Consider the following 15,195-nt stretch of genomic DNA (forward strand, 5'->3'; position numbering starts at 1 on the left):
TAATCTCAAATACCAATCGTTCGTATGGTCCGCGCCGCAGGGCTGATAGCAAAGATTGCAGTGCTGCCTTCGAGTCACTGAATATTGACCATCTTCGAGGTTGTTCTTGGCTGACGAGACGAAGTGCAGCGCGAAGAGCTGCAAGTTCCGCAGCCATCGGTGACGTTGGGTGACATGTTTTGAAACTGATGGTTGTGGCTTTCGCTGGGAAGACCGCGGCTCCAGAGGAACACTGGAGAGTTGCCGATGCATCAGTATAAATATGGGCGTGTTCGGCTTACCTCTCTTGCAAAAGGAGCAGAGTTAGTTGTTTAAGAGCAGGTGATGACAGCTCAGATTTTTTCCTGATTCCTGGTACGGTGAAGTGCACTGCGGGTCGAGCCAAACACCATGGAGGAATCGATGGCTTAGTTGCTGGGTTGAAGCCTGATGGAATACAGGTGTAATACTCCGAAATCGTAGTACAAAATGATGCCGGCGGCGTTTGTGATGGTAGTGTTGCCACGTGGTGGGAACGGACATGGGCAACGTGTCTAATGTGCACTCTCAACACTTCCACCGCAATGTGTGTTTGTATAGGTTGGTCCCGGGCAATCGCAACAGTCGTTGCTATCGATGAGCATTTTGGCAATCGAACACAAACCCTGAGAGCCCGAGCTTGAATAGCATGTAGAGCACAAAGATTTGTCTGGCAAGGGTTGGTCAGTACGGGCAAACTGTATCTCAAGAAGCCAAGAAAAAGAGCCTTGTACAATTCGAACACTGCATGCACTGACATTCCCTAAGTTTTTCCGCCCAGAAACGTGAAAACTTGGGAGATTGCTGTCAGACGCTGTTTCAAGTAGGTCACGTGCGGGCTCCATGAGAGATCTCTATCAATGATTATGCCATGAAATTTGTGAGTCTTCTCATAAGAAATTATTTGACCATTTATTGAGATGGCGTAGGGTGTCATTGGTTTGCGAGTGAACGCCATAAGTGCAGATTTGTCTGATGAGATTTCAAGACCTTGGTTGCGGAGGTATATAGCTGTTAGAGTAGCAGCTTTTTGAAGTCTTGAACGTATCTGAGGACGTGTCACACCTGAGGTCCATATACACATGTCGTCTGCGTACGTTGATATCTTGTTCGCTGCTGGCAGATGATCAACAAGACCGATGAGCGTGAGGTTGAATAGGGTAGGGCTTAGTATACCGCCTTGAGGAACACCTCGGTACGTGTAGTGTCGTGCGGTTTTACCATCACCTGCACAAATAAAGAACGATCTCATGAAAACGTAACGAGAAATCCATTGGAAAACTCGACCACCTAGGCCAACCATCTCAAGAGAATCGAGGATAGCCTCGTGAGATGCGTTATCGTATGCCCCCTTGACATACAAGAACAAAGCTGCAGATAATCTTTTGCGTGATTGTCTTTGTAGATTCAAACAGGCCCCTATAGCCCCAGCTAGAAAAGTAAGGAGACTAGTTTGATGCTTTGGGTGGTATTGATCGGGACCTTTTCCCTGGGTTTGGTACAAAGTGGTACAATATTGTCGCAGAGCAATGGCGACTAGCACTGAGTTTAAATTTTCAACTGCGGGTAAACTATCGACGAACATGTGGCACATGTTTTAAACGCTGAAAAGGAAAGAAAAGCATCCTAACTGTTAATGCAACATAAATTAGGTTGTCTTCGTTTTAGAGTCACACGTGGCACTGCTTGCTTGTACATTATAAGGCTGCGCCGAATGAGACACTACTGCATTGTTAATTGACTCGATGCCTGTTATTATTTAAAATGCAATTAGCATCATTTCAGTCATCCATATTGCAGTATATGTGTTTGTCCAGCCGTAGGTAACGTATTTATGAACAAATAGGCAGCTACAAAGAGAGAAAGAGGGAGAGAGGAAGGGCAGGGAGCTTAACCAGAGGCGAGTTTCCGGTTTGCTACCCTGCGCTGGGCTGGGGCATGTACGGTTTGGAAGTCCTTTTCACATATCCAGTGACCCATGTTGCCTATACTAGCTTGGGCAACCAGGTGTATGTTGGCTGCTGCCTTACCGAGCCAACACTGGCCGCTGAGTATGTGCCCCAACGGACGATTTGCTGTAGGTAGCCGCCTGGTCTACAGTAGGCAACCTGGGGGACTGGATTTGTACCACTGTGTATGTGCCCGAACATATAACTGCGGCACTACGTATGTAATATTGGTATGCGCTTATTCTTGGTTGAGCCCTCAGAACGGAGGTGCTGGAGTTTGTAGCCTTAAAGGAGGTTCATAGACTGAAAAGAGCATTCGTGTTTGGTCGCCAGAGCACTGACTACCAAACATGATAGGTCTTTATATTTTATAATGCAGCGTGTTCATTACACATTTTTTCTTGTTTTTGTTTTATGTTGCTCTTGTTGTTGAAAAGCTGCCCTTTCCCCAGTGCAGGGTACCAAACAGGACGTGCACCTGGTTAACCTCTCTGCCTTTCGTGTTTTCCATTTCTCTCTCTCTTTCTCTTGGCTAACGTTAGCTAGGACGCACGGTATACTAGGTGTTTCTCTAGAACCTATATATTTTTTAAATCGCTTGTGGTAGACAGCACAGTTGTACTCATTGAGCTGGATTACACAGAGGCTAATATTATTGCACGGGAAATCAAAATTCGTAACTAAATAATTATCGAAAATGCGCCAATTCATTTTTAACCAATTACTTTATGGCAGATGTGCATTAACGAATTGTAGTCGATGAGTTCGCAAGGTATGTGCATCTACTTGACACGAATCTGCAGAATGGCCCCAGTTTCGAGATATCAATTTCAGAAATTGGTAAAAAATTGCATTGGCATCCCATTTGAATTTGTACTTCGCAGCCTCAAACGACGTTTTCTTAAAAAAGGCAAGTCGAGCAACTGCGAATTTTCTTACAAGTATCGCGGCGCGTATCCCAAAACCTGTGTCGTCCTCTGTGTTTTGCTCCTAGTGATGTACCTTGCACCGTCACCAGCTACAACTCGTAAATTGCTATATGGGCTGTAAATTATTTTATGAGCAATGTAATTAGTTGATTTTTGTTGATTGTTCTACTATGCATTTCGATTTATCGCACGAGTAATATCTGCCACTTTGAGAAATCCAGCTTAAGGACTACAATTACGCTATCTGCCTCAGGCGATTTTCAAAGATTCTGTATGGCGTAGAAAAAGACGCCGCGTATACAGAGCGTTTGTCGTCATATAATATTTGATTAGAGTGACACTCACTCGCACCTAAGCATTGTCCAAAATACCGTGAAAAATAAGCCACTTAGTGGAATCTATATAGGATGCAATCAGTGGTGGGGATGGGTGACATGACATGACAAGAACTTTATTTGAGTCCTGAGGGACTGAGATCTTGGGGAGCCAAAACCGAAGGCTGCGGAAGATCAAGTCGGTGGCTCCGTCCACAATGGTACTGGAAGATGAAGTCGCGCCGCAATGTCGTGGGCCCTCTGGACAGCCTGGAGTTGAATGTGGAGATTGCTGGTCTTGAGAGATTTCTGCCATTGTTGTTTCTTTATGGGTGGAGAGGCGTTAAGGGCTGGACACAGCCAGAGCATGTTGTCAAAAGAACATGAGTCATGACCTCATTTAGGACACGACTGTGAATGTTCAGGATCTATCTTGTTAAAGGATCGAGGAGTGGGAGACAAACGGGTTTGCAGGAGTCTGAGTGTGGTAGCCCGAGGTTTGATCAACTTGGGGTGAGGGGGTGGAAATGTCCTCCTGCCTAGTCGATTATGGAAAACAATTTCGTGGAAAGTACATAATGGATCTTTGTGTGTGTTGACCTCGTTCCAAGCCTGGCTACCCGCGACAGCGCGGTGCGTGAAATCGCGCCCTCTCCGGTGGGCCTGCTCGTTAGGATTACATCCAAGCGGGTTAATTGAGCTATCTAGATGGGCTGGGAACCAAGAGATTTGGTATCCTCCTCCGCTGCTCTCCCTAGTCCTTTGAAGTGCTTTAATCACAATACTGTTCGCCTGTTCAGATATGATAGCGGACAAGAAGGATCTAACCGCGGTGCGCGAGTCCTAGAAGACGATAGCGGGAACTTTTGAGCTGTGAAAAGCCAGAGATATCGCCGCTTGATCCGCCTCATGGGCAAACTTCTTATAAACAGAGGCTGCATTGACCAGGTTGCCCCCCGCGCCTACCACCGAGACAGCGAACTTATCCCCACTGTCATATCTGGCAGCATCGACAAAGAGGGCATCTAGTTTCTGCTGATTAATCTTTTTTAAGGATGGACTTGGCTCTCCCGAATCTTCTACCCTCGTTATGCACTGGGTGGATGTTTCGAGGGACGGAGCCAACCATGATGTGGCTCCTGGTTTCCGGGTCAAACTAACTTTGGTCACTGGTTCATGTCTGGGTTGTATTCGCGCTTCTTCTAAAATCTTAATCCCTGGCTTAATGGATGAACGTCTCATTATCTGAGCCGCTGTGTGAGCTTCTATTAGCTCATCGATGGTGTTATGGAGTCCTAGCTCCAGCAGCTTCTCAGTGCTTGTGGACTGCGGAAGGCCCAGCACGCGCTGGAGGTCGGTTCTGCTTAGGGAGTCGAGCTTGGCCTTTTCCGCTTTACCCCAATTAAAGTAAGCGCGATGTAGATGACATAACTCAGGAAGAATGCCTGATAAGCCCTGAGCAAATTGTCGTCTTTGAGACCACCTCTTCGATTTGAGACGCGGAACATTATTAGCCTTTCCAGTGAGCCTGTTGAGGGCCGTCGAGTTACAGCCCTTGGCATCAATGAGGAGGCCTAGAATTTTGACCGAGTCCTTCTTCGGTTTGGGATGCCCATTTTTAGCTCGAATTTCTATCGGCAGAGTTTCCAGAGGCGCAAGATTTCTGACCCCCTGTCTGGACTAGTGGTGTAACAGTAGCTGTGATTTAGCGGGGGAGAGTTCAAGGCCGCTGTTTGAAAGAAAATCTTCGGTAGCCTCCAACGCGCTTTGTAACGAGTGTTCGAGCATGGCTAGCGATCCGCCCGGTGCCCAGATCGTGATATCGTCCGCATAAATGGCGTGACCTACGTTCGGGATTGCAGCGAGGCGAGTGGAGAGTTTGTGCATGGCTATATTTAATAAGACTGGGGAGAGGACCGAGCCCTGCGGGGTGCCGCAGATGCCTAGTTCGTAGGGTCCTCCCGTGACCATGCCTAGTCGGAGGTGTGCCTTGCGATCCGCGAGGAAATATCTGGTGTAATCATGAAACCGCTGGCCCAGGTTGAGAGACGCAATCTCTGTCAGGATGTATTTATGCGCGACCCTGTCGAAGGCCTTGGAGAGGTCCAGTGCGAGGTTCCCTCTCACGTCGCGAGTAGGGTTATCAAAGATTGCTCTCTTAAGCAATAGCAAAGCGTCCTGTGTGGACAACGCCTGTCTAAAGCCGATTAGGCTGTGTCTAAAAAACTCCTTGTTTTCAATATGTTCAGTGATCCTGTTATGTATCGCGTGCTCCGCCACATTGGCGATGCATGCTGTAAGGGAAATAGGCCGCAGATTATTTATATGTGGAGATTTTCCTGGTTTGGCTATGAGTACCACTTTTCCGGTACGTCAGTCTATCGGGACCTGTCCACTTTTCCATACCTGATTTATTTTGCCCGTGACTATCTCGATTGCCCTATCGTCTAGGTTCCTGAGGAGTTTATTCGTGATTCCATCAGGTCCCGGGGCTGATCTGCCATTTAGATTGAAAAGAACGTGTCTGATCTCTGACACGGTGAAAGGTTCGTCTAGATCAGGGGCGGAGAATCCCATGTAGTTCACACGCTCTACCGGGCAATCTGCGTCTTTGGCGAGGGGGAGATAAGTACGTGCTAAGTTGTTGGCCAATTCCCTGTCTGTGAGACCGACTGTGGTTTGTTTCTTAATGAGCCTATCCGTTGCAAGGCTAAGGGTTTCCTTAGACTGTTTATCGTTGAGGAGACTTTTCAGCAAGCTCCATTTGCTATCTCTTCGCATGCGCCCGTCCATTTCGGTACACGTCTCAGCACATTGCTGCCGGGCGAGCTGGGCCAAATAGGTTTCAATCTCCTTGTTAAGAAGCGCGATTTTGGACCTAAGTCTACGATTAAGCTTTTGGGTTTTCCACCTGGCTGAGGGAGCGTGTTTGGCCTCCAGAAGGTGAGCAAGTCTCGAGTCCATCTTAGGAACTTCAAGATCCGTAATGATTTCTTTGGTTGCTCCTTTCGCCGCCATGTTAAGATTCTCTAGCAGATCTGCATACGTTTCGTCTGGCGGGACTGTTTCACTTGTGATTTTTCGAAAAGGTCCCAGTGTACATATTTATATCTTGTGAGTGGTCTGGGTTTGACACGCAACAGAATTTACAATATGTAATAGTCACTGCCTAGTCCCTCCTGGAGGTTGTCCCACGTGCCTTCGATATCTCGGAGGAAGGTGAGATCGGGAGTCGTATCTCGACAGACCGAATTACCGGATCTAGTGGGGAGCCTTGGGTCTGTGACGAGTATTAAGCCGAGCTCTGCAGCGTTGAAGGCCAAGTTCGCCCCCTTTTGAACTTTTGTAACCGTACCCCCATTCCGTATTTGGTGCATTAAAGTCACCCGCAACAACGAGAGGCCCGCTTCTCGCCGCCCTAGATGTGGTGCCTAATAATGTTTTGAACTCTCTTTTCCTGTCCGATGGTGCACTGTACACGTTGAGAATGAAAATGTTAGCATTGATTGTTTTGTTGGGTACGGTTTCTATTAACTGGGCCTCGAGGCCGGCTTTGCACGTGCTGACCTCGTGCTCAACGAACGAGATGTTCTTTCTGATTAGGGTAGCAATACCTCTGCCCTTTTCTCTCCTGTATGCTACCGTGCGGTACCCCGAGAGGGAAATTTCAGTTGTACATAGCGTTTCCTGTAACAATATAACTTGCGGCTTGTCCGCAATAGACCTGATAAGCTGTCCCAATGGGGCTTTGCGCCTCTGGAAACTAGCGCAGTTCCACTGCAAGATATTCAGATTGTTGCTATTCGCGTTCACCATTTCGCCTACTTAGAATGATGAATTAGCCCTTTAGCCCCACTTTCGGGATTCGGGTTTGCCTGATTCTGCACTGTCGACACCGTAAGCCTGCCTTTGGCTTGGACCTTGGGTCTCTCTAGTTGAGTTAATCTCGTCTCCATCCCGGAGAGCATTTCCATCATGCGTCCTAGGGTCTTTTCTATAGCAGCTAGCTTGCCTCTGCTATTTATTTTGCAGGAGGATCGGTGGCGGTAGCTATGGCTTCGCTCGGCTCAGCCATCTCATCTTCCTCTTCTGTCTCGCTCCCCGGTTCTGTGTTGGGAGCTTTACGCTTGCATTTGCCAGCAAATGGGCCTAGATGGGTGCAAAATGTTTTCCTGTGGCTGAGTGGGCAGGTTAACACTGGTGATAAGGCGGTCAATTGATGGTGACCCAATAAATACGACTGAATGGTTACTGCCCTCCTTATCAGTCCAAGCAAAACGATGACGGAGAGAGGGACTCACATAGCACGCCCATTTCAGATTATTTGACTGCTGTCATAGTTAAAGGTGCCAGTTCCTTCTCGGCGTACTCTGAAAAAAAATAAACGGAGAAAAGAAAAAGAAGAAACTAGAGCGACCAAATTGTTTCCGCAGTTGGAGGCGCCACGTTGCGGTAGAAACAAATTCGGTTTACCCGTGTCAGTGGTATGGATCGCGAAGGGTTCGCCGCCGAGTCCATCTCACGAGCATGGGGGGACGGAGGGGAGGGGTTGTTGTCATAACAGAGGCCAGAAACCAAATAAAGGTTATTGGTTTATCAAGCGGGATCTTCGCTATTGGCTTGTTCTCCTTAACGCGCCTGGGAAACAATGAAGTGCTTACTTCCTTGGCTCGTGACTCTTGATCTTTGTTTCCGCGGGATTCGATGCCTCCGTTGTGTTTCGTTACGCCGCCTACTCTGTTTTGCTAGAAGACGTGAGACATTCCGACTGACCTTGTTATGGCACACACTTACCGCGTGGAAGCTAACGGCTTTGTTTTGCCACCAGATTCGACCGATATTGCGTAAACAGGATTCCGTGTTTTGACAGCAAGCACAAGAATGCGTTTCTATCACTTTGTACTGTTGAATATATGATGCCGTGACAAGAGAGGCAGAAGAAGGAGCGAGCACAAGGAAAACGAGCTTGTAAGGAAAATGTCTTTATTCGTCTGCTACGCGCACAGATCTACCAGTGCTGTGAATTTAGCCCGTGGCTTCGGAAGTTGAACGAAGAAGACAGCATACACCAAACATTTCCTATATCGCATGAAATGGCTTCCTTCCCCGGCTGGCTCCTGTGGCGACGACGATGAGGATGTTCGCCATCTACTCCTCGAATGCCCCATATACGAGATGCAAAGACGGTAGCTAGAATAAGAGCTACACTCCATGGTCCTCACCGGCCTTTCTCATTCGTGAAATTGCTGGGCCCATGGCCATCGAAAATAGCACAACGAAAAGCATTGAACCCACTTTAACACTTTTATGAAAAAACAAGCATCCTAAACAAGTACTAGGTGTTGCACTGAATAATCACAGGATGTTACTATAACGTGCTCCTATTATTTGTAATTATTAGTGTTTGTATATTACGTGTTATAGATGTTTTTTCTATCCGTGAATTATTTTAACACTGCGTATTTCCTCATCTATATATATGCTCATCGAAATCTACATCACCGCCGTTTGTGTGTGTTTGTGACTTTGTTTACTGACTCAGTGGGGTGCAACTTGCATTTGACTTTTATACTGTTCTTTTCATGGGCTTACAGAACTGTGCTGTGGATTTCTGATTGTATGAAGGGAGTTCTTTTCATTTTCCTACATATATTTTATATTGTTGTTTCCGCTATCAGAAAAGGGGTAGCCGTTACCGTTAAGGTGACTACGTCTCTTTCTTTTATTTTCATTTCAATAAATAAACAAAGAAGTGTGAGGCGGATTGGGAAATAGAGCGTTAATGCAAAACTACATAACCTTCTATGAAGACAGTAGCTCTAATGTTCAAAACGCGCAAGGATATATAAACAGTACAAGGAATCATAACAGGCCCGGGCGCCAATTCTCTCTATACCTCCACCATTGAGCGTTCTAAGTGTCTTCTGGTTTACATGCTATGCACGAAAATTCTGACAGCACTGCGAGTTGGTGCACTGAGAACCGACAGCGTACTAAAACAGAGGTGGAGGCGACAAACCGAAACTAATTGATTTTTTCATAAGCGTCCTCTCTGTTCGCCAGCACTACTGTCCATAAAGAGTTGTACTGCTTGCATTGCACGAAGTATTTGTCTGTTAAACCTCTCAATGTTAGTCACAGCCTGAAGAATAGCCTTGAAGCGTTTTATTGGAACATACCGTATTGGATGTTGCTTTCTTGTTCTGGCTTCTTCTGTTCTTATTTCACCTTTTCAACTCGCACAATTTACGTGACCACCGTGTACAAATAGTGTTTGTCACATCATGCTCCACCCCCTCGCTTGTATGCTGGTCCGGTATTTCGAGTCATTTCTTGCAAACTGGCATTTAAGATCTCATGTGTCACGCCCGAGAAACAAGCAGGGTCCGATCTCTATTCCGATTTGCTAACTGGAGCAGTTATGCAGCGATTTTATGCCCTCGACCTGACCCTAATATAGACGAGCGATATTCTCTGGCTAGGGATGGATTTTACGAAAGCCTACTCATTCCTTATTGGAATGTAGGACACACCTGCCTGATGATCATGCAACTGTGTAGAGACGATCGAACGCCTGTTGTATTTTCATGAGCGTTATGCCATCGAACGCGACGTTCTTTATATTGCGTTAAATCGATTAGATAGCACACCATGTTCACAGGCAAATATTCTTGGACCGCGACCCCATGATTAGCAGGCTGACAAAGCGAAGCGGCCATGGCTACTGTTCATGAAATCGACTGTCCTCCGTTACCGATAGTAGGCGCAAAGTGATGGACAACTACGAGTGTTTACGTAGATGGCATCTTCTTCCTCGCTCCCGCTTTTTTTTCCATTCTCTTAATCCATTAACCTTCTTCCTTCCGCGTAGGGTGGCAAACAAGACGCGCGTCTGGTTGACCTCCCTTCCTTTCGTTCTTTCTTTTCCTCCTACTACTATCGTCGTATTTGATAGATTGGCAAAACAATGGAACTTCTTCCTCGTGTCATGGTCTCTCTTGCTTTAGGTGCCCAATTTTTCTTATGTACGCGAAGCTCTCTTCTTGCACGAGGTAATTACAGCGTTACAGCTCTTAGCGATTCTCAAAGTAAAGAAGTATTTGTTTTGTGCTTTCGTTTGTTTATTTTTAACAGAATAGGGCATAAATTTCTGTTTTACAACAGAGAGCTTAGGTTCTCTCTTAAGACGATAATTGTCACGCGTCAAAAAAGAAAGCAGTGCCTACCTGCATGTATTCCATAAACGAGAAAAGCGTATGAATGCTATAGTCGCTTGATGTCAACGTTCGCTTTTGTCAAACATGAAATAAAATGGGCACTGCTCGTGAATACTTTGCCACTTCTGCGTACTACAAACTGTGCGAACCTCTAAAGGAAAATAAGTACTCTGGAGCTTGCAGTTCGGGTTAATCTTCCTCCTTTCTTTTATTTTCTTTCGCTATACCAACTTGCCTGGGCGTATCTAACCCATATAGTGGAGGAAGAACCATATAAGTTAGGACGGGGGTGGGGGGTGTAGGGAGGAGGGCAGGGATGACCGCTCTGAAACGCATGAATTTTGAGGGAAAGGGGGACACGTGCCCCTTGTGTAGCCCCCGCCCCCTCGCCGGCCCCCATACTGCGCCACCGGTTAACCGAACTCGGTTTACGCAAATGCGCGCACAACATCTGCTTATACGATGACGGAGGCAGCAGCTAGCTGGGGCAGTGGCAACGGACTGTTTGTGTTACTACAGGGGAGAGAGTACCCGTTCGTTTCCGAGGTGGTTGTAAGCGCCGTCTCTTTGCTTCCGTCTTCACATTCCCACGCTTCATCTGGTTTACAAGGGCACTTCCAGGCGATAACTAGTTCACTTCCCACTTTCCTCATTTCAGCGACCGGCTGTTCCGAAAACACAGATTTCATTTGCACACAGGAGCCTTTATAATCACGGTGCATTGCAGCTTGCCGGCGTCCGTGCGTGCGTGCCTGCGTGCGTGCGTGTATTGTTTCCATGACCTGCTCGTCGCGCGAGTTATAAACTGCCGCCATTTACGCAAAATCTCAACCTTCATCGCTCCATTTATTTATTTATTTATTTATTTATTTATTTATTTATTTATTTATTTATTTATTATTTTATTTGAAGTCTTCGCTTGCGACCCAACGTAGTCGACGCGCCACACGGGCGCGGTTGCACAAAAGGAGGCTTTCGCAGGTGATGACCGCGCCTGTAAACGCGCCACGCCTCATCGATCACCTGCCTCACGTGCGGCCCATAGTGAGCCCCCGCTGAGGATTTCCGCGTATGCTTACATGTCGCGAACAAGCGCTCGAGGCAAACATGTCGGAAAGAGCGCGGCTAATGCAGTAAAAGAGCGGGAAGATAAGAGGCAATGGCTGGCACGGATGGGCCTTGTTGAAGCAGAACAGAGGGATGGTGACCATCTGAATTTTTCATCTTTCCACTTCCAGCTGTTTATTGGCGAACCTACCGCGTCCGCAGCCGTCAGTTAAAATGAACTCCATGGGCGTGATGAAGTGGACCTTGTATAGGGTCGTGAGCTTATGCGCATTTGACCGGTGACCGCGTGGTTACATAGAGTTCATCAGAAGTGGCCTACTGAAATCTGGCTTCAGCTGCACCTAAAGATTGGCACGAAACTATGACATCAACTGCCAGACAAAAATGTAAACTATTCTAATGCTTGTCATGTCAAAACCGCGATCTTATTTGAGGCAAGTCGTACAGTAGGCGACTGCGGATTAAGTTTGACCGTGAAGGTTTCTTTAATGCGCACACACGCATGCAGACGGAGAAGTTCTCACAAGGATTGACGGACCGTGAATGCATAAAACAAAATGACTCCCGTATTTCAAAACGCTGTGCAACACACTGCAGGCAAAACGTGGATTTACTTTTATGGAAACTCCTACAGTCCAGTGCACGGACGAGCCCAGCCTGAAACTGACCTGCCCGCGCCGAGGACAGCCGCTTTCGGATGCACGAGAAAGCTGAGCGCCAGAAGTGCGAAGTACTAATGCATTAACGATAACATGTATTCGTTGATTTACACGTTCTCCATCGGCGGTGACGTCATAGACGCCAGTAAATGTACTTATGCACGGAAGTGAAAGAGGCATGATCGTGCTACTTGTGTTGCGATAGCAATGCTCGGTACTTGAGCCCACGGGATGGAAACACGCAAGCAGTGGAAAGGCCACACACCGTTGGAAATGCATTAGAGCGCAAAACCGAGGAGCCATTGAGGTGCGCGCAGGAAATAATGCTCTCAATAAAAGTGCGCAACGCGTTACCAGTAAGAGAAGCTCGTGTTCCATAGCAGTGTGTAACAGATAAAGAAGCCCGCATTTGAGCTACGGAGTATCACTGTGGAAAGGTGCCACGGCGCTGGGATTGCATGAGCTAAGTTTTTTTTCTTCCCTTTTTTGTTAGCTGCCTTGATACGCTCTAAAATGATATCGTTATACTGGGCTAGGGTAATCTTATCTTCAAGCAGCACTGATGAGTTTTTTATCCGCGTCCTCTCTCTCTATGTGTATAGTGATGGAACTAAAGTTCGAAGTTGAAAAAAAGAAAGTGCGAAGTGCATTAGTTGCCATCTAGCAAGAAGTACAACAGGCTCTCAAATACGTTAGTTTTGTAATCACATATTATAAATTAGACTTTCTTGCGGAACCTTAACAATGAGGTTGGCGCCGAAACGAAGACCCTAAGCTTGAATAAAATGCTCAGAGGGACTTCCGCGTTGAACTCCTAAGTGTTATTTGTATAGCTATGTTAAGAAAGGGCGAATAGGGAGGGGGGGGGGGAAGGGGGAAGACAATGACTGGCGCTCTAAATAAGTTTGCATTGGCTGACCTGTACTTTGAAATAACAAGAGTAACCGGCCGACGATGAAAATAAACGGCTGAAACGGAGGGCCTATACATCGCTCCTGCAGTGTACATGTCACTTTACAGACTTAACAGGTGCAGCACATGCGAATGTCTAAGCGCCTCCCGCATCTAAGCAATTTTACCATATCTTTTTACAAGACCTTTCGATGTACAATAATTCAGGTTTTCTGATGGCAACTTTGTTGGCGTTCTTTAAAAAATCTACAAGGCTATGATCAAGTAAACCCAGCCTCCTCTTTAATTCGGGATATACTATAGAGCATTGCAATGCCATGGGGAATTTAGAGGAAGCTGATACAACGAAGGCATATTGAACAAAAAACACGTTACTTTTGCTGCCAATAAATTGTCATAACATTTTGTTGCATGCTAAAAAATTACAGGAAGGACAGCATTCAATCAAGTGAAATTCGGCTGCGCGAAGCACGACTGTGAAGGATCTCGGGTGTGCATGCCGTGAGCCAAGCGCACGTTTACTCCATATGTATACGACGCCGAAGTGGGACTACAGAGAGCGAAGTCTTGAAGTAATTATGCTTCAAGTTGTAAATAATTATTATTTCTTGAAGCAATGCTTTTTCAACGTCCTTCGTTGAAGTTTTGCATGTTATTTGATTGGGTTCTTTTGAAATTTTAGCGTTTGCGTTTGTTATCAGACGAAAATAGCCGTGCTTCGAACTTTAAGTTGCCGCTTTGATATCGCTGAATAACTTCAGATACTGTAGACACCACCTGTAAAAACTGACTGGCATTTAGTCCTTATCACTAAGTTTTCGTCAACAAAGAGAACGATAACGTTAACGGAACTGTGCTGCTAACGTATGGTTCTTCGGTGTAGCGAAAACTTTTGGTTATAGAAACACTCTACCAAAAGCACGCATTAGGACACCTATACCTGAGTACGTCTTAGAGGTTATGTGCCTATTGAAGAAAGTAAAAAAAATTAAAAAGAAAGGAACTCATACGGAATGGTTCACTTCCGAAGCTGCGGCTGCGTCTTCTCGTGATGCTTCAAGAACTCGTCGGCTTGGTTCTTCGAAGTGTTCTTTCAAGGGAGCGTTCCCTGGCTGAGTAGGATTCACTTTCCTGCTTACTCTAGCGCACCAACGGATATTACGCCAGCGTAAAGACACTTTTCGGTGTGGTTTATTCGTGCTTCGAGCTCGAAATGAAACGAGAACGAATATTGCATGCGCGTTAAGTTTGAGAATGCTTCAATCGATTGTCATGCGGTATGTAGCGGCCACACTTTATACGTGAAGGTGCCGTAATATAAATAATTCAGCCTTACTGTATATTCAATTTACTTACATCACTAAGTTTTCGTCAGGCCTTGAAGCAAGGTTTATCAATTTCGGTCTAATAAAAGCTCAGTATATCGAATGCACATTTTTAAATCCGTAGGAATCGAAACCTTCGAGAAGCATTTAATGAAATGCTACAGCAGTAAATACGACGCCTACCCAGCAATGTCGTAACGACGAAGGTGATGTTTCAAAAGCAATATATATATATATATATATATATATATATATATATATATATATATATATATATATATATATGTATATATATATATATATATATATATGGAAGGAAGAACTTTATTGACGGTCCCTAGATACTTGATTATAGCAGAGCGGGCCACTCCCAGGTTGGGACGGGTAGGCCGAGCCTGGCCGCCGCATATTGGGCTCTCTGGAGAGCTCAGATTTGGTCCCCGTAGTCGGGGCCTCGCAGTGAGCTATTCTATCTTGACTGGTCCGCTTGATCTGTGCCTCGTAACGAGGGGCATCGCCATATATATATAGTCATATAATCTATGTTTAAAAAAAAAGCGCCAGACATTTACTTTTACCTCTTGACAGTGGATCGCCCTACTAACTCAAATATTGACACATTTACCAGGAACGTACCGTGAACGTGACACATTTGCCAGTTGGTACCGGAGCTCCTGATTTCTGTATGTGTGTCCATTAGCAAGCATGAATATCACGGTTCTATAGCGCTTCCTATGTATCACTTCATAGACCACGAATTATACATAATATGCATGTGTTTATTTGCGCTCTGCATTGGGGGCC

Source organism: Dermacentor variabilis, chromosome 2 (genome assembly GCF_050947875.1).
Source record: "Dermacentor variabilis isolate Ectoservices chromosome 2, ASM5094787v1, whole genome shotgun sequence".
Lineage (NCBI taxonomy): Eukaryota > Metazoa > Arthropoda > Arachnida > Ixodida > Ixodidae > Dermacentor > Dermacentor variabilis.